The following is a 27,050-nucleotide window of genomic DNA, read 5'->3' as shown; positions in this document are numbered from 1 at the left end:
GTTCTGTCTGAGGGATCCTCAGAACGCGGAGGGTGGGCGCCGCCGTGGCGGGGCGGCCTGGAAGCGGAGCCGGGCTGGTCTCTGGAGAAGAACATGCCCAGCGTGCTGCGAACTCCACGAGGTAGCTGCGCCCAGGAGGCGCCCCTTCCTCTGGGCACCCCAGCCCTCCCATGGCATGCCATGAGCAGGCCCTGCACGAGTGACCACTCTGGGGGCTTTTCCACGCAGGTAGAGGGCTTGGAGCCGCATCATTGTAAGGTGTGGGAAGGCAGGAGTCGCTGGGTGTGTGCCCCTTTTTATTGGCGGTCATATGCGCACGTGTAGGTGTGCTGTGAGGCTTATAAAACTTTACTGTTGCTGTTTCAGCAATTCTAGCCGTTCTCGTGCTTTCACCTCTGCAAGGTCTTATAATCTGGTTTCTGGCGTGTTGAGGGAACAGGGTTGGTTTTGACTGAACATTGAGAGGAAGCAAATAGGAAAAGATGTTTCTGGGACACCAGTGGATGTTATGTGGAAGCCACTCACAAAATGGAGTCACTTTGGTTTAGGCCTGCGTAAGTTTGCTAACCTGCTCTTTTTGCTTCTGTATAAAATGCTTTGCCAGCTTTCCCCACCCTTTTCTTTTTTTCAAGAAGCAGAAGGTGCAACCTGTGCTGCCAGTAACCCTGATTCCCACAGCTGCCTCTCATGGCTCTGCAACTCACTTGGTTCCCATAGCTGCCTAACTCACCCATTCTATAAAAAACCCCTTTAACCGTCATCCCGGGGTCTGTCTCTGAAACAAAGGAGAGCTGGCTCCAGCCGGCTGGTCTGTTTACCGGCCTCCTCAATAAACTTTGGTGCTCAACGGAGTTGTCTGGGCCGCACTTCTTGGGGAGAGGCTCGGGTTGGACGCACTAATTGTCTCCCCCTTGCCTACTGTTTGTACATGAAAAGGCAGTCTGAGATAGTAAGAAATGATTGAAAAATCAGGATACTTCTGGCTTTTCTTTTCCCCAGCTCTCTCTGGATCACAGAACCAGCAAATGGAAGGTCTTTGCTTTGCTCTCTAACTTTCAAGATAAATACATCTTTCTATAAACAGTCTCACTGGAGCCAATGTTGTGGCATCAAGGGTAAAGCCATCGCCTGTGACGCTGGCATCCCATGTGGAAATGGGGTTGTGTCTCAGCTGCTGCCTTTCTGATCCAGCTCCTGGTAGTCTGAGAAAAGCAGTGGAAGATGGCCCACATAGTTGGGCCCCTGCTATCACAGGCAGGACCCTGATGAAGCTCCTGGCCATTTTTGCCACTTGGGGAGTAAACCAGCAGAAGGAAGATCTGTCTCTCTAACTTTTTAAGCAAGTAAAAATCTCATTCCATGGGGACCTGTATTGTGGCACTATGGCCGACTTGCAGTGCTGTCACACTGTATCAGAGCGCTCGTGGGAGTCCTGGCTGTTCTGGCTACTCTGCTTCCTATCCATTCCTTTCTGGTGTACCTGGGAAGGCAGTGAATGATGGCCCAAATAGTTGGGTTTCTGCCACCAGCGTGGGAGACCAAGTTGAAGTTCTAGGTTGCTGGCTTTGATTTGATGCCGCCATGACTGTTGTGGGCATTTGTGGAGAAAACAACAGATGGAATATCTTTCTCTGGCTCTCCCTCACTCTCTAAAATTCTGCTTCCAAAAGAATACATCTTAAAGCAATCTCATTCCAAAAGCCTCGTTTTGGGAAAACACAGAAAAGTCCCAAAGGACACACATGCACGTGCAAGCGTGTGCACGCACATACACACCATGAATCACAGTACATGGTGTTTTGTGATCAGCCTGTCTACTTCATAAATTGTATATGACTTCATTTCTTGGACAGTTCATTCTGCAGCGTTATTTGATGATGATCACATGTTTCGTAGCATGGGCATAGCAGTTCTCATCAGCTGGCGTGTTTTTAGTCTTACGGCTAGTTCTGCTCAACCTTGGTAAATTGATATGTTTATGGTTATTTTGGCTAAATGCTTTCAGGGTCAAAGAACACAGGCTTTAAATGTCACTTAATATCTGTTAACAAGACACTCCAAGAAAATATTATAATATTTCCCAGTAGTGAATATTCCTTGAAAAGGCATGTCACAGTGGTTAACTGCTGTGTGCAGTGCTAGCACTAATACTGTTTCGAGTATCAGCTGTCCTAATTATAATCCAGCTTCCGTTTAATCCATCTGGGAAAGCGTTAAATGATAGCCCAAGCATTTGGTCCCTTGCTACCCATAGAATAGATTTGGGTGTTAAGTTCAGGCCCCTGGCTTCAGCCTGCCCAGCCCTGACCATAGAAGCTATTTGTGGAGTAAACCAGGAAATGGGTGATCTCTCCATCTCTTTTTGTAACTGCCTTTCAAATAAATAAATCGGTTTTCCCCTTCCGTTAACAAATGGCAGTAAGCCTTGCCTCACCAGGTTATTGTGCAGTTCAAATAAAGTGAGTACCAAGAACTACACAAAAGTCTTGCATCTTTTTTGTCTCAGGGTAATGTAGTCGGCAAGGCCCATTGCAACAACATGATTTACTATGGCACACATTGGCTTGGGAGTGCTCTGCCCCTGTTTCACTCACCATTAATGCCTTCTCCATTACAGTCTGACTTCTTCACAGACCGCTCTCTCACAGGTCACCCTTTGCCCTGTGGGCTTTATCTTTGGATTCACAAATGCTGCTCTCCCCTCATTAGTTCCTTTGTTTTCTCCTGTGCTTTTCTATTTTCCTGCCTTCTTTTTAAGAAATTCTGTTTTTTTTTGAGACACAAACACACCACACGCAAAGGAAAAAGGGAGAAAGGAAGCTGCTATCTACTGGTTCACTTTGCAAATGTCCTCAGCAGCTGGGGCTGGGCCAGAGCAGAGCTAGGAGCCTAGGACTCAGCTTGGGTCTCTCATCATCTGCTGCCTCCAGTTGCCTACACTGGCGAAGACAGGGATCAAGGCCGGGCGTTCGGATACGGTATCAGTGACGTAAGCCTAAACCAAACACCTGTCCTCACCTCTGAATCTGTTAAAATGAAGGGCAGGTGCTGTGGCTCAGTGAGGTAAGCCAACACTTTGTAGCATTGCTACCCCATTAGGCTCTGGCTGGAGGCCTGGCTGCTCCACTTTTGATTCAGTTATCTGCTAATGTGCCTGGGGAAGCAGTGGAAGATGGCTCAAGTCCTTGGGTCCCTGCACCCACAAGGGAGACTTGGAGGAAGCTCATGGCTCATGGCGTCAGCCTGGCCCAGCTCTGGCTGGTGTATCCATTTGGGAAGTGAACCAGCAGATGGAAGACCTTTCTTTGGTTCTCCTTTGTCTTTGTATAACTCTATCTTTTGAATAAATGGATACATCTTAAAAGAAAACAAAACTCTGAACTACTGTTTATTTCTTTCTCTTCCTCTTTCTTTTGTGTCTCTTCTTTGATTCCCCCTTAGTGATTACAAACATTCTTGTAGCTAATTTGGTTTTCTAGAATCCAAATTCCTTTCTCTTTTAAGAAACTGCCTCAGTTTTTATTTGTTTTATGAAGGTAGTCGCTACTGCAGTACATAAGTTAAAGGCCGGTTCTCCCTCACCTTCATTTTGGAAGAGCTAAGGTGCCAGACACGTGTGCCTTTGGCTTTTCCAGTTATGATACTTCCAGGACTGTCCCTTGAGACAATGCACAATGACCTGGGGACATTTGGGGGCTCATTCTTTGTAGGGGCAGTGGTAGGTGTAACAGACCTTTGTGAGCTCAAAAAAGGCACTCCTCAGCTCACTTCAATCCTAAGTGTTTATTCTGTAGCTACTCTACTCCAGTGTAAGTCATTGGAAGGTGAGACTCACAGGCTGTCTGTTGACTGCATTCCCCTAGTGCCTACAGCAGGCATCCAGTAGCTGTTCATTTCATGAGTGACTAACTGGCCTGTGTTGGTTGCCTGGCATTCTGTGCCTCCCAGGGTTCCAGAGCTTTTTATGCAGCCTGTACTGGTAGCCTGGGCTATGGGAAGTCATAACCTTCCAAGCAACCTGTTCAGCAAGTTACCTAGAGTCAGTTTCTGTTTCATGCAGGACCATCAACTTACAGGTGTCTTATTCTCTGCGTGTCCAAAGCTACATTCGTTGCCTTTCCGATAAAACCTTTATGTATTTCAGAAAATGACGTTATCCATATAATTACTTTAGCTAGAAACTTGGCATCACTCTGTGGTTCACCCCTTAAATTTGGGTATCAGTCCTATGGTGGAACCCCCAAAGAGCCATTTATTCAGCTGTACAACTTTGGGAGGCAATTACATATGTTCTCTGAAATGTATTTTGGCTCTGTATCTGCAAAATTAATAGAGAAGTGTCAGTTTTGTTTGGCTGTTGTGAAGATAGACTTGGGCTTCGGGTCCTCTGGAGGCAGTTAATAACAAACTGTGTCAACAGCCCATCCCGGGAGGGTCCCTTCTAGTTACTCTGCCTTCGATCTCTGCTGGCCTGGACAAGTGTACAAAACTCTTAACTGGCTTCTTTCCCAAACTCATCACCACCTGACATCACAGTCATCCTTCTCTCAGTAAAACTTCTCTCCCACATCTGTGACCCGTGCCTGTAGGGTGAAGGCTAAATTCTCAAACCTGGCAATTCCACATCCTTGCATGTCAAACTCTTCTTCCAACATCTTCCATTCTTTAAAATTTATTTTTATTTTATTTGAAGACAGACAGAGACAAAACTTGCCGCTATCGACTTGCCCCAAGTGCCGTAACAGGTAGGGCTGAATCAGGCTGAAGCTAGGAGCTCACTTCTTCACTTCCCTTCCTTTCCCCTTCTTCCCTCTCTCCCTTCTGTCCTTCCTTCCTTTCCCCTTTTCTTCCCTTTTCCTTACTAGTTTGTTTTCAAAAAAGATTCATTTATTTTTATCAGAAAGGCAGATTTACAGAGAAGGAGAGAGAGGGAAAGATCTTTTCCGTCTGTTCCCTCATTCCCCGACTGCCCAGGAGCTTCTTTCAGGTCTCCCCCATGGGTTCAGAGTCCCAAGGCTTTGGGGCCATTCTTCATTGCCTTCTCAGGCCATAAACAGGAAGCTGGATAGGAAACAGAGCAGCTGGGATAAGGACTGGTGTCCATATTCAATCCCAACCCATTCAGCTACTGTGCTGGAGCCAGGAGCTGGGAGTTCATCCAGGTCTCCCACATCGAAGGCAGGGCCCCAAGTACTGGAGGCATCATCTTCTGCTTTTCAAGGTTTGCATTATCAGGAAACTGAATCGGAAGCAGGAGCTTGGACCAGGCACTCCAATATGGGATGCAGACATTTGAAGCAGCTACTTAACCATTGTGTCAAGCACCCATATCCAGAGTCTTCCCATTTTATATAATTTTGTAAGCATTTGCTAAGTGCCTTTTGGATACTAGAGATGAAGAGAACTTACATTTTAATAAAGGAACCTGTCAGTAGAAACAGAAAGGTAATCATTGAAGTGATTGTGTATGGGCATTTTGCACTTGTAAAAAAAATTCCTTTCACTAAGGGATTTGTGAAGAGCAGAAATTGTTACTTGCTGTTGTAGAGTACGGGAAGTGCGGGATCAAGGCACTGGACGGAGACAAGGATCTTTTTGACATATCATCAAATGATAAACAGTTGGACGCTGTGAGAGTAAATTCATTCCCATTTTTAAAACCTTAAAAATTTTGAAATTTTATTATTTTTTTAATATTGTCTACATAATTGAGAGGGATGCTTGCACGTGTGTGCCTCTGATTAGGGTGGGGAGTGTTGAAGTGTGTAGGAAGGCAGATGGGACAAATGCTCAGGTTTCTTCTTTTTTCTTTTTCTTTCACCTCCTGTGTCCAACCAGTGGGAAGGGAAGGGGGACCTTTCCTTGCTGTCAAACTACATCAGCCCCTGGGGGCTGAGGAATGGCCATTTGATGACACATTGGAAACCCCGATGTGGGGAAGAGATTTCTGAGGGTGTTACTTATGTGGTTTTGGTAGTTCTAGGAAGTTGGTTTTGTTGCTGTAGGGTTGAGAAGATCTTTTCAAGGTCTGTTGGCTGATCAGTTCCACCATAGTGCATTCCCAGGCCCAGGGACATGCTGCAAAGCTTGTCCAGGAGAGTGGTCCAGTCTGTTCTGCTTTCTCTTCTCTAACTAGACAGTCTGTGTGCTCTACTGGCCTAGAGGAGCTGGCGTCTTGTCCCGCATGTGCATCTGGCCGTGTTGTGTACTTCACAAGCATCAGTCCTGATACCTGCACTCTGAGGTCAGACCACATGTACTGTGATTTTCCCTGTGTCTGGGATTTGAGTCCAGCCATCTAGTTAAGGAATCCCCCAAGAAACCTTGCCTGGGTGACCTCAGACCTGATTGTGTACCAGCCAGTGCAGGGTCAGGTTCAGTCCTGTACCAATCAGTGCACGTGCCACACACCAGTGGATGTAGTTACCTGGTCAGTTGCATCTCTCAGGCTCCACCTCTTAGGTGAACTGATGGATACTGCAGACCCTTCACAGGCCAGGTTCTCATGCATACCAGCAGACACTGTGCCTAGCCTGACCCACATTCTGTCTGATTCTTTTGCATACCCATGGGTGCTTCGGCTTGGTTCAGACCTCCCCACCCCCATATTTGGCCCGCAAGTATGCTGTTGGATGCTGCCACCTTGTTCATCCTGTCCCACCCTTTGTCCTGGCTCTTGTGCCCACCAGCAGGAGCTACAGCCTGACAGGAGAGTGTCCACAGTTCCCTTACTATGCCCATCCTAAGCTTTGGATCCTGTGTGTACCCTTGTACCCAGCAGTACTGTGGTTCAGCTCGACAGGACTTACACTTAATCCCAGCATTTACCAATGGGTGCTGTAGCCTAGCCTGGCTGACCTGCACCTATTCTGGCTCTCACATGTACCAGTGGATGTGGCAGTCTAGCCCAGCCTGGCTGGTGCCTGAACTCAGTCCACATGCTGGCCGATGGGTGCTGCATCCCTGCCCAGACCAGCCTGCATCCAGTCTCATCTCTCACACTTACCAGTGGAAGCAACAGCCTAGCAGGGCATTACCTGAGGTTCCCCTACCAGCTCACTCCTAGTTCCAGGTCTTGCACATGCTAGCAGACTGCTAGCTCAGTCTGGCATAGCCTGCTGCAGGTACTGGTTTTTCATCGGCAGGCAGCTTGGCTCAGCCTGGCCCTTTCCTGACCCTGATGCTCACAAGACCTGGCCGATGAGGTTGGCCGGGACTTCACCCCTTCCTGGTTCTGCTTGTGCCAGTATGTGCTATAGACAGGCCTACCCTGTCCCACCCCAGATCTGGCTCACATGTATGCCTATAACAGGTGCAGTGGGCCAGCTTGAACTGGTCTGTCCCCACCCCTGGCTCTCGTGTTCATCATCAGGGTCTGCAACCCAGTGGGGAGTTTCCCAAGTTCCCCTAACAGGCACACACCCAGGCTTGGATCTGGCATATGCTGGCAGGTTCTTTGGCCCAACCTGATAGGGTCTGTCACCAGATCCAGTTCATATGTAACCTTGTGCAGCCCAGTCAACCTGCAGTTCTGGCTCTTGCATTCACCAGTAAGAGCTACGGCCCAGAAGAGAAGTCTACAAAGTTCTCCTACTAGTCCCATTCCCAATTGTGGATCTTGTACATGCTAACGGGTGCTTTGACACAGCCTGGCATGGCCCACCCCCAGTATCATCTCTCACTAGTGGGTATTGCAGCCTAGCCTAGCCAGGCACAGCCCGTACCCTGTCTTGTCTCTTGCATGTGCCAGCAGATGCTGCAGTCAGGCCCAGCCTGGCCTGCCCCCAGACCAAGCCCATACATAGGCTGACAAATGCTGCAACCTTGCCTGACCCACCAACCCCTAGCCTCAGCTCTCTTGCTCACCAATGGGTGCTGTGGCCTAGTAGGAGAGTTCTCCAACTTCCCCTAGCAGACCCACTCCCAGCACTGGTTTTCATGTGTACTGGTGAGAGCAGCAGCCCTGCTTGATTGACCTTTCCACAGTCCCGGCCTTTGCATGTGCTGGTGGGTGCTGTAGCCTCTCCTAACCTGGCCTCCTTCCAGCCCTGACTCCCAATAGTTTTGTGAGTTCCAGGATCCAGCCTGTCTCAGCTTATCACCAGCCCCATCCCTCTGAGAACTGGTGGGTTCTACAATCCTACAGAGGTGAGTCCACAGTTCCCTATAGAATCTGCCCCCAGATCCAGTTTTCTCACATTCCAATGTGTGCTGCAGCGCAGCCTGATGTGATTGTCCTCTGCCCTGAAACTTTTGGGCAGGTGCTGTGGCCTAGCCCAGGTGGGCATGCCTCTTAGCCTTAGTTTTCACATGTGCGGACAGGTAGCAGGAGTTACCGCTTGGCCTAGTGCAGGTCTCCCACGTGGCCGGGCACCTTGGTCTGATTAGACATGCCTTCTGGGTTCCTCCTCTAAACCACCCTGTCTCAGCTCCCTTGCTGTGTGCAAATACAATGATCTGGTTTGTGGAACCTCCATAGAAGTCATTTCTTCCCTGTCAAACATGTGCCCAGTGGCCCCCACTCCAACATGTGCCCAGATCCACTTTCCTGGGCAATATTCAGCTGCCCTGCAGCTTAGCAATGTGCCAGGTGCCTGAGATATGAGGTGGTATGTCCTGACCTGGTGTCGCTTACCTTCCTTTGGGTCAGTGCAGAGAGTTCCTTGTGTATCTTAAAAAAAAAAGAAAGAACAGGCAATGACCCTGGCATACTGGTATAGTTAACATAGATTTGGCATTAGCCAGGCCCAGAGTGCCCGTGATCCATTAGCAGCTTTTCATCTGGCAGTGTAACACTTGGATAGGTATGAGGCAACCTAGGCAGTTGGCTACAGCTGGGGAAAGCCAACTCTTAAAAAAGTATACGTATTTATTGTTATCCACTGAGAGTTTGGATTTGTTTGTTGTTCTGGAAACATGACAATACAAATATAATACTAACAGACCTTTTGGACTAAAAGTGTAGATTGAAGAGAAAAATAGATTGAAGAAAGATGTTGATGACCAAGAGAGAGAAGATGAGTGGGGGAAGGAATTTGGGCAAGGGAGAACTGTTTGGGACTTCTTTAGAAGTGTGAGTAGGTTTATGGTGTTACAAATAACCTGAGAACAGTAGCAGCTGAACATGCGTTTTATCAAACAGCTCAACGTAGGTAGGTATCCAGGGGATAATGCTTTATGCATTCACTCATGAATCCAAGCTTTTTCTATCTTGTATCTGTTCTGCCCTAGAGCTGTTTTTAGCTGCCTGGGAAACTGGAAAATGTTGAGCAAAAAGCATTGGATGAAAGGTGAGCCAGTCAGTGCCAACGCTTCTTATCCTGAGATGCTTGGCAGATACCCCAAAGAAAAGAGAGACCTGCTGGTGGGAATGGGAATCTGGCTGTTGGGGCTAAGCTTGAGAAACACATTTAGAAATCAAGAACATAGGGATTTTACCACACTCTTTTTAATTTACTTTCCTCGCCCACTACTTCTTTAAAGGATGTGGACTCTATTGATATGTGCTAAAAGCCTCAAACAGTGTCTAGCACATGGTTGGTGCACAATAAATATTTATTTTTGTATTTATTTGAGACAGTGTGTGCTGTTTCACCTTCTGATTTCCTCCCTAATTGCCTGTACCAGTTGAGGCTGAGCCAGACCAGAGACAGCAGTCCAGAACTCCAGCATCTGGGTCTCCCACATGGGGTTAGGACTAAGTTGTAACCTGGCTTGGTGGGGGAGAATGACTGACTCCCTGTGCCCAGCCTGCTGTCTCTTTTGCTGATGCCTCTTCAGCCACAGGTGATGTATTGCAGTCTCTAAGCCTCTGGTTTTTCTGTAGTATCATTTAGACATTTTGTAGAGGCCCCACTCCACTTCTAGAATATTTTCTGAATGTGGAATTTAGAGGGTTCTAGGTCAGCTCCTTGTTGTGAGCCACAGATGGTCCATGTAAATAATTGTGGGTCATTTCCTCACCACCAAGGAGAGGAGCTGGCTGCCAATGCAGTCCCATCTCTCACCCATTTGAATGGAATTTTCTGCACTCTTCAGTTCAAATGGAGGCCTTCCAGGCTGTCTCACTGTGCTGATGGCGAGTGGGAGCCATCACCCACTTGAATGCCTTAGGGCAGATGGGAGCTTCAGTACAGAAGAATCCTTTCCCTAAATCCTTTTTTTTTTAAAAGATTTATTTTGTTTTTATTGCGAACTCATATAGAGAGGAGGAGAGATACAGAGGAAGATCTTTCGTCTGATGATTCACTCCCCAAGTGACTGCAACAGCTGGTGCTGCGCCAATCTGAAGCCAGGAGCCAGGAGCTCTACCGGGTCTCCCACGCGGGTACAGACAGCCCAAGGCTTTGGGCCATCCTCAACTGCTTTCCCAGGCCACAAGCCGGGAGCTAGATGGGAAGTGCAGCTGCTGGGATTAGAACTGGTGCCCATATGGGATCCCGGCACATTCAAGATGAGGACTTTAGCCACTAGGCCATGGCGCTGGGCCCCCTAAATCTTTTTTAAAAAAATTATTTTATTTGATAATCTTTGAATAGTTGATTAGGGCACAAAGGGTCAAAGGCTACAGGAAAGTGGGTCAGACCATCCTTTCCAGATTATTATTTTTTTTTCTGTATCTGGGGTAAGGGGGAGATAAAGGGAGAAGCCAGACCCAGCTTCCCACCAATCCCAGGTTCCCAAACTGGGGCATGCTTCAAGGGTCCTGCTCAAGTGGTTTTGATAGTTCAGCAGTTCTGAATTACTGCCAGTCTTGCCATTCCAAGCATGATGAAATTATCTCCAGAATCTACTGCCTGACATAGTTCACCTTAGACTCTGCGTTTGCTCAGATTTTCATTGCCAACACATGGCTGGAGTAGTTGATTAATTTGTTATGTCCTCCATCCTCTATTGTGGTGTCAGGTGTCCTCTGCAGGTTCCGATGGACTGCCATATCCTCCATGTGTACCTGGATATGCTCTCCACTGCTCCATCTGAGCCCTGAGAAGGCTCAGCTTTGACATACACTCATGGTCAGACTGTGGAACCTGCATTTCTCCTCATGGTTGGGGTTCTGAGATCAGCAGTTCAGTTAGAGGGATCCCCAAAGAAACTTCATCTGAGGTGGTCCCAGACCTGATTCTTCTATGTGCTTGCTAATACAGGGTCCGGCACAGTCGTCGCCCCTATCAGTTTATTCATATGCTGGTGGTTGCAATTGCTGGGTCAGTTCTGCCTCCAGTCATGTCTTCCATACGAACCAATGGGTGTTGCAGTCAAGCCTGACTCTGCCCACCACACATTTGGCCCTCACAGACATTAGTGGGAGCTGCAGCCTAGTTGGAGTGACCTGTAATAACTCCCACCAGGTCTGCCCTTTGCCCTGGTTCCCAGGCTTGCCAGTATGGGCAGCACACTGGTCCAGTCTGTCCCACATCCCATTAAGGTTTCATACATGTCAATGGGCATTGAAGCCTAGTTCAACTCAACCAGCCCCACTATACAGCCCACACACATGTGCTGGTAGGTGCCGTTCTATCTAGCCATGACTGCTCCAGTCTTGGTTTTCATGTTCTCCAGTGGGAGTGATAACCAAAGAGGGAGTTCCCCACTATTTCCCTACTGGGCCCACTCCCACACCTGGATCATGCACTTTCCAAGCGGTTCTGTAGTGTAGCTTGGCACAATGAGTCCCCTGTGCCAGCATGTGCCAGCTGATGCTGCGACAAAGCCCAACCAACCCTCGCCTGCTCTAATTTATACTTGTACCAGTAGGGACAGTCAGCCAAGCATGGCTTTTCCCTGATCTAGCTCACATGAGGCCCAGAGGTGCTGCAGCCTTGCCTGGTCTGGTCTGCACCCCATCCCAACTCACACTCTCCAGTGGGAGTGGTTGTCCAGCAGGGGAGTCCTCTAGGTTCCCCCTCCTGGCTTTGCCCCATCCCCCCCCCACCCCGCTGCTTCTCACGTGTGCTAGTTGAGTGCTGTGGCCCAGTCTGGCACGGCCCCCTTGCCTCAGCATTTACCAGTGGGTGTTGTAGCCTGGCCTGGCCTTGTCCCCGCCTAATTCAAGCTGACACTGGTGGGGGCTACAGCCTAGCCCAGCCCAAATGGCACCCAATCCCAGCCCTAATGTGTACTGGTATGTGTTGCAATATAACCTGGCTCAGCCCACACTGGTGCTTGGATTCGCCAGCGGGTGATGTGAACTGGTCTGCCAGTTCAGCCTGGTCTGCCTCCGACCTGTGCCAAATGTATACTGGTGTGTACCTTTCTCTGGCCTTGTCTGGGCTGCTCCCTATCGTGGCTCTTGCACTTACCTGCAGGGACTGCGTCCTGCCAGAGGAGTTTCCAATCTCCTCCATCAGAACCTCTCCCAATGCCAGATCTCATGTGTACCGGTGGGTCCATGGGCCAGCCCTGTTTAGTCCACCTCCTGTTTTGGCAGGAACAGTGGCCTTTCCTGACTGGCTTTTAACCCATTCTGGTTCTTATTGTTGGATGTTTCAGTCCAGCCAAGGCTCATCCATACCCAGACACAGCTCACGCATGGTTCAGTAGGGGCAGAGACCTAGCCTAGTCTGTCCTGCATCTACCCTGGTCCTCCTCCAGAGCACCAGATGGTGCTGGAGTCTAGCCCAGCTTGTGTGCCCAGCCTCAATCCACACTTGTGCCAAGGGAGATTGCAGCTATATCCAGACCAGAATGCAGCCACCACTCTGGCCCCTGCACTCACCAGTGGGAACCCCAACCCAGCAAGGGTGTCTTCCTAGCTCCCCAGCCAGGCCTGTACCCAGCCCTAGATCGCACATGTGCCAGTGGTTGCTCTGACCCAGCTTGGCATAGCCCCTCACCTGTCTTAGCCTTTGCCTTAGACAGTAACCTGTATGATGTATGAGCCTAGCTTGTCATGACCTGTGCTCCATCCTGATTTCTGTTCTTCCTTGTGAGTTGAGATTTGCTTGGCCCTGCCTGGTCTGCCCCCTTCCATAACCAACCCACACGTTATTCAACAGTTGGAGCTACTTTGCCCAGCTTGTCCGATCCCTAGGCCTGGACTATGTGATCATTATGGGAGTTATGGCCCCACTTGATCCACTCCTCGTCCCAGATCTCATACCTGCCAGTGGATGTTAGGCCAGTGCCTCGCATAATCTACCCTTTCTTCGTGCCTTGTATGAACTAGTGAACATTGCAGCCTGGTCCACCCTACACCCTGTTTTAGGATGCATATTCAGGTGCTGCTGCATTGATGTTCCTAGACTGTTGTCAGTTCCTTTACCCGTGAGTGAGTGATGGCAGATTCTGTGAAACACCACTCCAACTCTTAAGCTAGCCAGCGGGACTTGTACTTCTACAGAGTTGGGCCCACAAGTCCCTCATGGAATCTACCCCCAGACCTGGTTCTCTTGTGTGCTAGTTGGTGTCATGTCATGACCCTTCCTCATGTGACCCATCCCCTGTTCCAACACTCAGTCAGGTGCTGGGATCTAGCCCTGCCAGACATGACCTCCGCCATAGCATTCGCGTGGGCTGGTGTGTGGCAGTCGGTGATGTTGTGCACTAACAGCCCATCTCAGGACTACCATGTGGGCTGGTGAATCAGTCTGACCCAAACAGATCTACGGACTCTCCTCTCCAAACCTCAGGTCTCAGTCCCCATGCTTGCCAGCAAGTTCAGTGACCCTGTCGCTGGGATTCATCTCTCACCTACACTCACATTGACCTTATCCATGGATGTCTTTAGGCAGCAATTACATAGAGCTCGCTGCCAGGTGGTCAGCAGGTGGAACCATGCACCAAGTGGCGAGCTGGCCAGCCAGAAACTCAGGACTCACTCACCGCGTGGTGACAGTGTCCATGGCCAGAGTCCCAGGCATTGGGTCTGATGTGGCTTGGGTACCCTCTGCAGCTGCCACTGTGCTGAGGGCTCCTTTACACAAGCCCCGCTGTCGAACCCCCCTAAATCCTTTCTAATACTTATTCTCCCAAACATTAAAAAAAGGGGGGGGGGATGGTTGGGCTCATCATGATGGCTCAGTGCCCAAATTCTCACCTTGCAAGGATCCCATGTGGGTGCAGGTTCAGGTCCCATCTACTCCACTTCGCTGTTTGTGGGCTGTGGAAGGTAGCAGAGGATGGCCCAAAGTCTTGGGATCTTGCTCTCAAGTGGGAGACCCAGAGGAAGCTCCTGGCTTCTGGCTTCAGATTGGTCAGCTCCAGCCAATGTGGCCATTTGGGTAGTAAATGAGAGGATGGAAGATCTTTCTCTGTCTCTCCTCTCTTTAAATCTGATCTGCCTTTCTGATGAAAATAGATGTTTTAAAAATTTGGTGTGTTTTAATTATTTAGCTATTTTTTTTGAAACTACCTTGCATTTCTCTACATGGTATTGCTTTGGCATTCCTTTTTGTCTGATAAGTGTTAAGATTTTGATGTTCCAGTCAAACTTTTACATTTGGCGTTTTGTTTTATGTGTGTAAATCATGACCCATTGTAGCTCAAAGAAATATTTCTGTGAATGCTCATTCATCAAAAAGCAATTTCTAAACAATCCAAATGTTTCTTGCATTTCTACCAAACATCATGAAAGGCATCTATGGATTACAATAATATCAAAAGCCTCATTTCCACTTCTTTCTGTTTTTCATCTAATGTTAGTGCTGTCAATCCTTTCCGTGGTTTTCTTTATATTTTTCTCTTTAGGACATGACCTTTGGTCCTCTTCTCTTCTATTTCTGCTTCATTTTCTATCTCAAAAAAAAAAACCCTCAGATAACTAGGCCAGATGGGTGCCAGTCTGGACTGCTTGTGTGGTGGCTGTGTGGCTGTGTGTGTCTATACAACATTTGTTAATCACTTTTGTAGATAGGCGAGGCTGTGTGAACTAGTGCTCCATAATGGAATGTAAAGGAAAATGAAGCATTCTATTTCCAGATTTTTAAAAAAGCTATTTATTGATTTTGAAATTAAGAGTTAGAGAGAGAAGAGAGAGAAGAAGAGAGAGAGAGAGTGAGTGATCAGGAGAGCGGGGGAGAAAGAAGAAGAAGAGAGGAAGAGAGGGAGAAAGAGAGAGAAAGCAAGACAGAGAGAGGGAGAGAGAAAAGGAGAGAGGGAGAGAAAGATTTCCTACCTACTGGCTCACTCTCCAGTTGACCAGAACAGCCAGCGCTGGGCCAGCCCAAAGCCAGGATCTAGGAGTTTCATCCAGGTCTTCTGTGTGGATAGCAAGGGCCCAAGAACTTGGGTTGTCTTCCGCTGCTTTTCCCAGGCTATCAGGGAGTTGGGTTTGGAAGTGGAACAGGCCATTTGGGAACCTGGGGTTGCAGGCAGTTGACACATACACTACCTGGTCTTGCTCTTCTCTTCTCTTGAGCTCTGATGGTAATGAGCTGAGTCCTCTTGACTGCCAGATCTACCCTCGGTCTCGTTCTCTGCATGTGGAGCAGATCTGCGTGACAACCTGAAATAGGTTCTCTAGAAAATTATGTGAGTGGGAAATTAGGATTTTTTTTTATGAATCATTTTATCTGAAGCTGTGTTTATTGGAACTGATTAAATTACTCTAAAATACAAAAACTGGAGCAAGTAATGGAATGGTGTCATAATAAAGAGTCAAATTTGTAACATTGACTTATCAGTTGAGCAGCATGGCTAGTTGGGAAGGCATATCCACTTCCTCTTCATCTGTATTTATGGGCTAGGTCATTGGAAAGAGCTTCATGATAAGTGGCTGCTGCCTGCTGCCTTTAGCAAAGTACAGCTTCCCAAACTTTGGAGTCAGATGTTTGCAAATTCAGAATTTTTAAGATTTAGGCAGCTAACAGGGTGCATATTGTCTAATACAGTGCAAGATACCCTAGCGAAGTTTGCGGTAGAATCTCAGAATCAATCACATGACTGTTTTCTGCAGGGAAATGTATGATCATGTGTAATTATTCACACAGAGTGGGATAAGTAAAGATTATAGATATCCCATCTGATTTAGTTCATTTTGTTACCAGTTACAGAATTAAGCTGCAGAGAAAACGCTTTCAGAGGTTTTTTTTTTTTTTTTTTTTTTGGATGTTGGAATTATGAGTAAGTGATTATGGACCTGAATTATTGAGAGTGAGATAAGTCCAGACAATAACTGACTTGATTTTCTGTAGAGAAGGATCAGGCAGAGTACAGAATTGGGGGCATCTCTGAATCATTCCTATCATGTATCAGGCAGTGAAACTTCTTTTGCTCAAGGAACTTCCATAAGACTTCTTAGTCAAAAGGACCCCAGTACGAAAGCAAAGATAAGAATACCTGTCCTGCTTTCCTACCACACTTGATGTTTCAGACAGCTGTGAAGCAGCTTTTGAAACCCGAGAAAAGATAATCCACTCACAGCTGTATGCTGCCTTCCCGGGTTGCACTAGCAGGGAGCTGTGCTGGAAGAGGAGCAGCTGGAATTCAAATCAATGCCCACATGAGATGTTGATGCCGCAGGCGGTGTTTTACCCACTGTGCCACAGTGCAGACCCAAGACTTATTTCTTTACCTTTGTGCAAGGCTGAAAATATTGTCTGCCTACTGTTTTCTTTAAATTACTTATGAATCCTTTCTTGCATTTTTCTGTTTTGCATGAGCTCTTTGAGTTTCTCATTTGTTGTTTTGTCAACCTTTATGGCTAAATTGAAGATACTCATTATTGATTTACTGTACTGCAAATATCTTTCCCCAGTTTGCCAATGCTTCTTAGGCTTTATGTATTTATTTTTGATTAAACCAAATTGTACCGATTTGGTGTGGCTAAATTTAGCAAATTTCTGTCTTACTACTGACTTGATGTATTTGGAAAAGTCTGTTTGATTTTATTATTATATAAATTCATGTATGCTTTATTCAGAAATTACATAATTTGCTTTATGCACAAATCTTTAATACATCTACAGTTAATTTTGATATAAACAGTGAGCTATGAAATCCATCTTTATTTTTCCTAACTCTTCTCCAATAATCTCAATATTTTATTTACCCATCGACTAGATTATATGAATGTTTGCTGACTAGAAGTAACATTTGTATATGAACTAAAATATTGTATATATGAAGGTACATAAACAAATTTCTGGAAAGTGGAATTAAAAGGTAAGTTTAGGGGATGCTGCAGTGGCATAGCAAGCTAATCCTCTGCCTGTGGCACAAGCATCCCATATATGTGTCTGTTCAAGTAATGATTGCTCCGCTTCTGATCCAGTTCCCTGCTAATTGCCTGGGAAGGCAACAGAGGATAGTCTGAGACCTTGGGATCTTGTACCCCTGTGGGAGAACTGGAAGAAGCTCCTGGATCCCAACTTCAGATCAGCCCAGCTCTGATTGTTGCGACCATTTGGAGAGTGAATCAGTGGCTGGAGCATCTCTCTGTCTCTCCCCTTTCCCCTCCCTCCCCTGCTTCACCCATTACTCTGACTTTAAAGGAAAATAAATAGATAGATTTTTTAAAAATGGAAAGTTTAGAGATGGGCATTTGGCATAGTGGGACTCCCATTAGAAACCTGGCTTTGTTTCTTGTTTCAATTTCCTGCTAGTTTGTGCCCAGAAAGGCAGCTGGTGATGGTTCAAGTAGTTGGGCCTCTGCCACCCTCATGGAGGGCCTGGCTTCTGATGTTAACTTGGCACTCTGTTTGGTACCAACTGTTTGTGGGGTGTTTGGTGAGTGGGCCAGCAGATGGGAGGTCTCCGTGTGTCTCTCTGCCTTTCAAATCAATTAAGAGAAAAGTTGGGGTGAGCATTGTGGCACAGATGGTTAGGTTGCCACTTGGAATGCTTACATCTATACCACAGTGCCAGGGACCAAAGCCCTCCCCATTTCCAGTCCAGCTTCTTGTCAGTGTGAACTTTAGAGGACAGAAGACGAGGACTCAATTATTTGGGTTCTTGAACCCTACATGTCAATGGTACCTACCTTCCCTACCAGTCAGTGGTAGTCTTTGGTCTGACCCAGCCTTAATTGTTGTGGAATTTGGGAAAGTGAACCAGTGGATGGAAGGCTTCTCTCTCTTCATTCTTCACTCTTTTTTCTCAAATAAATAGAAGCAAATAAATAAAACTTAAAAAAAAAATAAAGAAGAGAAAGGGAAAATTTATTTGGATGCAAAAAATTAAATTCGTGCATTTTTGCTGCAGAGTCTTCAGAAAGTTAACTGAAAATGCATATAATAAAGGAATTCTGGCTGAACAGGAATTTTTATACCCAAATAAAGTTGCCATTTTTCATTTTCTCATGCACTTTAAGGATTATTGTTATTTAGGTCTCTTTCTAGATTCTCTATTATCTCTCACTAATTTTTTTCATTGTCCAATACTGTTCTAATTGTGACAGCATTTTCTGAATTTTTAGCAAATGTGCTTATTTAAAATTAATTAGTTTCAAAGATTTATTTTATCCATTTGAAAGGAAGAGTTAGAGAGAGAGAGAAAGAGAGAGACCTTCATCTGTTGATTCACTCCCCAAATGGCTGCAATAGCTGGGGCTGGGCTAGGCAGAATCCAGGAGTTTCTTGCAATTCCCACACATGGGTGCACCATCGTCTGAACCATCCTCTGCTGCCTTCCCAGGCCATGAGCTGGGAGCCAGCATTGGAAGTGAAGCAATCAAAACTAGAATCAACACCCATATGGAATGTCACCACCATAAACAGAGGCCTAACACAATATACCACAGTGCTGGTCCCCTATATGTGGTCTTTTTGACTGGTACAGCCAAAGTGGTCGGCAGAATAGGGGCTGGGAAATCAGGTGGTATAACTGATGGTTCCACTGCTGCAGAATTAGCCAGTGTGCCAAGGCTGTGGTTAGCATCCTGTGTGGAACAGGGACCTATGGTTCAGCCAGCATGGTTGGGGCTGGCTGGGGAGAAAGTCCGAGAAACAAGAAGATTGGTTGCACACGGGTGCTGACAAAAGAAATCCTTGTGTGTCCTTCTTGAGAGTAATGGAACCCAGTTCTTGCTATCTGAAAGGTGAATTAATAGAAAAAGGCCAAGGCTGGAAAATACTGTATAGGATTGATTTGGAATCAGGAATGTGGACACAAACTGATAGGTGTAGGCTGTGTGTGAGTTTATGTGTTTATATGTTTCTAGCACTGTCTTTTGTGAAGACATGAAAGCAGTGGCATCCAAGAGGCAATGAACATGTCTAGGGTCTGAATGTTAGTTTCCAAATGCTGTTTTCCATGAAAAGGACCCAGAGATCCTTGAATAAAAGATTAGTTCCAGATATGGCACAAGTAATGATAAGATAAACCTGGAAGATATTTTTATGCCAGAAAGTAAAACTTGCTGAAACAATAAGAAGGGTGTTATTACTCCCGTTATTCAAAGGACATGGGAGTCGGTTTGCAACTTTCACTGAACAAACCTGGGGTGATTTCAGCACCACAATAAAGAGTAGTAGTAACAGCTACAAACCATTGAGCTACATAGATTTGTGAATCTGTATTGAATAAATGTGTAAATAAATAAGAGAAAACTCTACCTTTTAGTAAGATGGTAAATAATAATTGTAGAGGGATGGGGGCTGGTATTGTGAGGCAGTGCATCAAGTTGCTGCTTGAGATGCTGACATCTTAGAGTGCTGATTGGAGTCCTGGCTGCTCTGCTTCCAGCTCCCTGCTAATGCACCTGGGAAGGCAGCAGACGATGTCCCATGAGTTTGAGTCCTGCCACCATGGTTTGGCTCTGGCCCTCTCCTGGCTGCTGTGGCCATTTGAGGAGTAACCCAGTGGATGCAACATCTTTCTCTGTGTCTCTTCCTGTGTGTCTATAACATTGCCTTTTAAACTGAAAAAACTCAAGAACAAACAAACCCCAAACAGCACCCACCCTTCATCAACAAGAAAGCCTTTAATACCACAGTTTTACCATATTTTTAAAATATTGTTTGCATAGTTGAAAGGGATGCATACACATGTGGGTCTCTGACTAGGGTGGGGATAGTTGAAGTATGGAGGAAGGTGAGAAGGACAAATGTTTCAGGTTTATTTTTCTCCTTTGTCCACAATGGGGATGGGGAGGGAGGCCTTTCCTTGCTGTCAAACTACATCAGCCCCTGGGGGGCTGAGGAATGGCCATTTGATGACACATTGGAAACCCCGATGTGGGGAAGAGATTTCTGAGGGTGTTACTTATGTGGTTTTGGTAGTTCTAGGAAGTTGGTTTTGTTGCTGTAGGGTTGAGAAGATCTTTTCAAGGTCTGTTGGCTGATCAGTTCCACCATAGTGCATTCCCAGGCCCAGGGACATGCTGCAAAGCTTGTCCAGGAGAGTGGTCCAGTCTGTTCTGCTTTCCATTGTCTGACAAGGCACTCGACATTTCCTGCTGGCCTAGAAGAGCTGACCTTCATGTCCTGCATGTGCATCTGAACATAATGTGCATAAGCATCAGCAACTAAGGAGGTTTGGTTCTGGTACAGGACCACATGTGTCTGGGATTTGAGTCTAGCTGTGTAGTTGTGGAGTCTCCCAAAAAACCTTGCCTGGGTGACCTCAGACTCGACTCTGTGTGCACCAGCCAGTTCAGGGTCAGGGTCAGTCCTGTACCAACCAGTGCATGTGCCACATACCCGTGGATGCAATTACCTGGTCAGTTCAACCCTCAGCCCCACTGCTTACACAAAGAGATGGATGTTGCACCCAAACTCAGCCCAGCCCATCATGGTCTTCAAGCATACCAGCAGGCACTGTGGCCTAGTTGGGTTGACTCCCAGGAACCTCCACTAGGTCCACCTCTAGCCCCAGTTTTCGTGGGTGCAAGCATGTACTGTGGCCTAACACAGTCCATTCTGCATCCCCTCTGGCTCTTGTGTACACCCATGGGTGCCTGCAGCTTAGCTCAGCCTGATGCATTCACAGACCCAGCCCACATTTGTTGATGGGTGCTGCTGCTGCCTTGACCAGCCTGGTCTACCCCCAGCCCTGGCTCTCATGCTCACCAGTGGGAACTGCAGCCCAGCAGGGGAGTGTCCACAGTTCCCCTGCCAGCCCCACTCCCAGGCATGCTCCTAGCCCTGAGTCTTTGCATGCCAGTGGCTGCTGCTGCCCGGCCTGGGACGGCCTGCACCAGTCTTGGTATTTGCCAGCAGGTGCTGGAGCTTGGCTCAGCAAGGCCCACTCCAGTCCCAGCTCTTGCCAATGGGTACAGTAAACTAGTCCAGCCTGGCCCACCTTTAGGTGTCATGTGAACTAGTAGGTGTTGCAATCCAACCCACCCTGATCTTGTTGGAACCTGTTGGACGTTAGGTCTGGGTGCCACACAGACCTGTTTTGACTGGTACAATGCCACAGTCGGTCTTACTTTGCAGCAGGACCAGTGCAATCCACGGACCTCAGTGAGTTCTCGCGAGCTCAGCACATGCGCAGTTCACTGTTGTCCCTGCAGTCCTAAAGCTATTGCCACAGTGTACAAAATGATGCCTGATGTACCACTACTGGAATTCTTGATCTGCTGGCCATCATGTCTGAGGGCTACCCAGACCTGTCTTGGGTGGAACCTGTAGAACGCCACGTTGCTGCAGTTCACCAAGTCAGAAATGAGTTCACTCCCAGCTCAGTGTATGCTCAGTATTTTCCCTTGCCTTTGCCTCCTTACGCAAAATGGCACCCAATTCGGCTCTAGGGGGCTGACTGGGCTGTGTAATCCACGCTGTTCTTGCACTGCCCATTTGGGATCTGCTGCTCTCTCTCTGCTCCTGGTCAAATCAAACGGACAAGCAGGACAGACAGTTCTTAGTCTGGGTTCACCTCCCAAGCTCGCAGTGAAAGTCCCTTCCCACCTGGTTGCTGGTGGAGTTCTGGCTGCTGGTGGAGTTCAGATTGCTATTAGCTGAATGCTGCTGGAGTATCAGTCACTGCAACACCACACTTTTGTGTCCGCTGCTTTCCTGTGTCTGTCAGTCTCCAGGTACCCCTCTGCTGTTGTTCTGTCCTCTCCTATTTCCTTGAATATGACCTCTCTGCTTCATCCTGATTAAATGTTTTTCCACCCATTTAAACGTGTCCTTACCCTATTCTGCTATCTTGATTCTCTGTTCTTTCACTTTTAAAAGTCAAATATGTCTATGCCTTGTTTCTACCATATTTCAATATAAGAGACATATTTCTAAATGAAAAATAGATATTTATAGTTCAAGCTTTAGGAAATCTAAATCAGGAGCATAACAGAATAAAATAATTTATAATTGCATTATTAGAGTTCTGCCATCTTGTGTACATTCTTCCAATCTTTTTCTATTGTGTAAAAGAAAATATATCTTAGCAAGGCATAATCTTTTTAAAAAAAGGTTTATTTATTTATGTTTGAAAGGCAGAGTTATAGAGAAAGAGAGGCACACAGAGAGAGCATGCCTCCATTTGTTGATTCTCTTCCCAAATGGCCACAGTGACAAAAGCTGAGCTGATCTGAAGCCAAGAGCTTCTTCCCGGTCTTCCACCTGGGTACAGAGTCCCAGGAATTTGGACTATGCTTTTCTGCCTTCCCAGGCCATAGGCAGGGAGCTGGATCAGACATGGAGCCGTAAGGACTTGAATGGGTGTTAATAAGGGATGCTGGGGCTGCAGGTGGGCTAGCCAGCTACTCCACAGTACCAGCCCCAAAGCCTTATCTTAAACAGTGTGTCAAATTCCCATAAACTCACAAGTAATGCTATGCTTATTATTGGATGCACAAGACATTAAAAGAAGTTCTTGGAAACATGGAATTAAAAGATGTTCGTATTTTAAGACGGAGTAATATGATTAGTCTGGTGGATCCTGTTTTGCTAGATTACAAGCCAGGTATCAACACTTACCTTACACAAGATCTTGGACAGAATACTTGTCACCTTTGTTTAAATTTTCTCATGAGCCAAATGGAGGTTTCTTTGTAAACAGTGACTAATTTAAGCTGTTACATGATTAATTGTTGTATGAAAACACAAGTATTTCATGAAAAAAAAGATGTTTAGTGAAGCCCTGTGTGTTTGTGTGTGTGAGTAAAGGGGATGCAGCAACCGCCATTTCAGGGAGTTTGTCCACGGGATCCAGGGGTGGATCTCGAGCTGCCAAAGCCGCCATCCTGCTGTCCCACGTGGGCTCCTGTAATCCCATTGCTACTTCTAGATTCGCTCCAGCCTAGCTGCCCTTGGAGCCTGATATTCGGAATTTGGAAGAATTCCTTTCAACAGTAGGAAAGGGCCAGTGTCCACCGCTTGGCCTTTTTTCACTAAGTGGGACATGTTCTAGCAAGTTTGAGATAGGACGGTGATTTCTGATAGAAATTCAAGACGTTCCAAGGGATCTGCTTATGTGGTGTTTGTTGATGTGAGATCAGTGCCTCTAGCAGTACAGTTAACCGGCCAGCAAGTTTTAAGAGTGCCAATCACAGTACAGGCCTCACAGGCAGAAAAAAGCAGAGCTGCAGCAATGGCGAACAATTTACAAAAGGGGAGTGCTGAACCTATGAGACTTTATGTGGGCTCGTTACACTTTAACATAACAGAAGACATGTTTGCAGGAAACTTTGAACCTTTTGGAAGGATTGAAAGTATACAGCTCATGATGGATAGTGAAACAGGTCGTTCGAAAGGATATGGATTTATTACATTTTCTGAATCAGAATGTGCCAACAAGGCTTTGGAACAACTTAATGAATTTGAATGGATTAGCAGGAGGCCGATGCAGGTTGACCATGTTACTGAGTGGGCTGATGCTTTCAGTGCTTGCTGGGGTCCTTGCAGTCGGTGTGGATGACACGAAGGTGTGAAAAGAACAGCTCCCCTGTGTGGCAAAGCCCAGAGGAGTTTCCAGCCATTTGGCAAGGCCCAGCAGATGTCTCTCCGACAACCTTGACACAATCTCGCCACCTTTTGCACGGACAATCACTCCACTAAGAATTCTGTAATCTATTAAGACATTGTTATTTGCCCTTGTGAGATGTTTTTTGCAACCAACCTGGAGCCCAGGAGTTAATGTTGCTGATAATGTCTTGGTGAGTGGGCCTTTAATAATTTACTCACAGGAGTACAATTAAGCCCATGCCATTTCTGGACACCTTATTGTGTGCCTAACTATTGCCTCAAAATCTGGCCCAGACATGTAACACATCTTCTGGGAAAGGGCTTGATAAATATCCTAAATATTAATGAAAATGATGGGAATATGAGCTGAAACTGCTATGGCGATAAATATAGTTACCTTGACCTTAAAGGCTAGCCTGTCTTTGCAATTTCTTTGGAGCATAGAAAATGAAGCTTTTTAAACCACCTTTACAATTTTTGATTAGAGGAATTAAGGATGCTTTTATTAAAGAGATATGCTTTTGTTAGTTATTTTAAAAAGATTGTAGAGTTCTAGTTCATACGATATTACGATATTATTACGCTATTATTACGTGCAGCTAATTCCCACAACCTGGTTCTTTACCGTGAGCTGAAACACACCAGACGCAACGAGGTATCTTTTGGAGGTTTTATTCCAACGGAGCAGGAATGGGTAGAGGGGAACGGGAGAGCAAAGAAAAGCAAGGGAGAAGAGAGAGAGAGAGAAGAGAGGGGTAAGAGCGGGGTAAGAGGGGGAGGGATAAGAGCCGGGAAAAGAGAGAGAGCCGCACCTGGGGGAGCCTTTTGTCGGCCAGGTATAGGGGGTGGGGATTGGGAGGGATTGAGGGCAGGCCCCCAGGGGATTGGCGCCTGCAGGTGAATGCCTAGGGATGATTGGCAAGTGGGCGGAGTTGGGGAGGGGGCTGGAAGATTGGGGGGTGGGATTCAGGTGGAAAGCCAGGTTACATCTGATTGGTGGATAGCTAGGCCAGCGCGAACTTCATGAGCTGTGAGGAAGGAATGGCGCCGTCCAGGGAAGGATATTGGAATAACTCCTTACAGCTTTTAAGTATTATTTGTTTATGGAGTTGTAGAATCTATAGTTGTAGGGGCATTTAATATTTGAAACTTTCATCTTGGATTTTTATGTTTTTTCCCTTGTGACATATTCCTCCAATTAAATGATGGGCAAGTTGTGGAAATAGAAATGTAGTAGGAATGTATTACTGATTAGTAGGTAAGCGCATGTGCCTTGAAGGCCTTGGAGTCCTGTCCAATGGCTACTACTGAAGAATGAATAATGACTTGCTTTGAAGAAGATGATTATGGTAACTTACAGAATTATCTTTATAAGCACCTGGTTGACCATGAAGTCAAAAATAAAATAATCAAACATCTGTGCATACCCACTTATTCATGAAGTAAAAATAGAGCAATCAAACGTTTGCGCAGAGGCTTGTGATGTGTCTGAGAAAATAAAAAGGACAGCTTCTTGAGCTGTAACGAGAGGGCACCAAGTGACAGTGTCCATGTCTTTTCTTTTCACTGACTCCACACACCCTTCTCGAGTTCTGAACTCGGCTGGAGCTGGCCTCTGGCAAGTGCTAGTTCATTCTTGGAGAGTGATGACTGGAAAGGACTGGAATTAGCCTGGGGACAACTGGTCATTTGCAATTAATGGCAAGACTTGCAGAGGATATGGGTTTGCAGATTCCTCCGGCAGCACAGCGAGCACTGCAAATGAGTGGTTCTTTGGCATTTGGTGCTGTGGCAGATTTGCAAACAAGACTTTCCTGACAGACTGAAGCTTCCGCTTTAGGTGCTGCTGCCTCTGTTCAGCCACTTGAAACACAGCGTTTCCAGCTGTCAGACATGTTTAACCCTCAAACAGAAGAAGTTGGATGGGATACAGGGATTAAGGATGATGTGATTGAAGAGTATAGTAAACATGGAGGAATGATTCATTTTATGCTGACAAGAATTCAGCTCAGGACAGTGTGAAGTGCCCACCCATTGCTGCAACTGTTGCTGCCGTGAATGCATCGCATGGCAGGTGGATTGCTGGGAAAATGATAACAGCAGCATATGCATGTCTTCCAGCTTCTCACAGCCTGTTTCCTGATTCTATGATGGCAACACAACTACCAGTTCCAAGTAGACGATGAAGGAAGATACAGTCCTTGTGTACATAGCTTTTTTTCGTTTCTTGAGAATTCATCCTGAGTTATCTTTTATTTAGAAAAAGAGTCAAGGGTCTACTGTCATTTATATACAATTCCTGTTACCTTGAAAAAATAAAAATGTACACAGGAAAAAAAAAGAAAAAAGATGTTTATTTTGATGCAAAAAATTTGAAATCCATGCATTTTTCAAATATTACTCATTTTCTTGAACTTCCACTTTTTAAAAAATTTATTTTTAAATTTTATTTTTGGTGATTTTTACATAGTTGATTAGAGTAAAAAGGGTCAAGGGCTACAGGAATGTGGGTGAGACCATTATTTCCACATTGTCTTTTTTCCTTCCTATATCTTGGGAAATAGGGGAGACAAGGAAAGAAGCCATACCCAGCCTTCCAACCACCCCAGGTTCCCCAGTGTGGCTCTGCTCTGAGGGTCCTGCTCAAGTGGTTTTGATAGTTCAGCAGTTCTGCATTGCTGCTGATCTCACCAATCCAAGCATGATGAAATCTGTCCAGAATCCACTAGCTGACACAGTCCACCCTAGAGTCTCTGTTTGCCTAGATATTAACTTGCCAATACTTGGCTGCAGTAGTTGATCAATTAGTTCTGTCCACCATACTCTGTTGTGGTGCCAGGTGTCCTCTGCAGACTCCAGCATAGTGCCATGTCCTCCATGTCCACTGCTGTCCACTGCTCCATCTAAGCCACTGAGGAGGCCCAGCTCTGACACATGCAATCCACAGTCAGACCATGAAATCTGCAATTCTCTCCATGGTTGGGGTTCTGAGTCTAGCAATTCAGTTGAGAGGATCCCCAAAGAAAAAATCTGGGATGGTTATAGACCTGATTCTTGTGTGTGTTTGTCAATACAGGGTCTGGCACCATCCATCGTGTCAGTCAGCTTATGCATATGCTGGTGGTTGCAATTGCTGGGCCAGTTCTGTCTCCAGCCCTGTCTCCTTTTTCTAAAAATAATCTTATTTAATTGATTACAGTACAAAGGGTCAAGGGCTACAGTAAAGTGGGTAAGACCATTGTTTCCATACTAATCTCATAA

At 46.3% G+C, this 27,050-nt stretch overlaps 1 pseudogene; it reads left to right on the top strand.

The window, feature by feature from the left end:
- The first annotated feature begins 93 nt into the window (after window positions 1-93).
- LOC101525917 (RNA-binding protein 39-like) lies at window positions 94-25,975 on the top strand (annotated as a pseudogene).
- The last annotated feature ends 1,075 nt before the right edge of the window (window positions 25,976-27,050 follow it).

The sequence above is a fragment of the Ochotona princeps genome, chromosome 2 (assembly GCF_030435755.1).
Source record: "Ochotona princeps isolate mOchPri1 chromosome 2, mOchPri1.hap1, whole genome shotgun sequence".
NCBI lineage: Eukaryota > Metazoa > Chordata > Mammalia > Lagomorpha > Ochotonidae > Ochotona > Ochotona princeps.
This window is presented reverse-complemented; position numbering and strand designations above follow the sequence as displayed.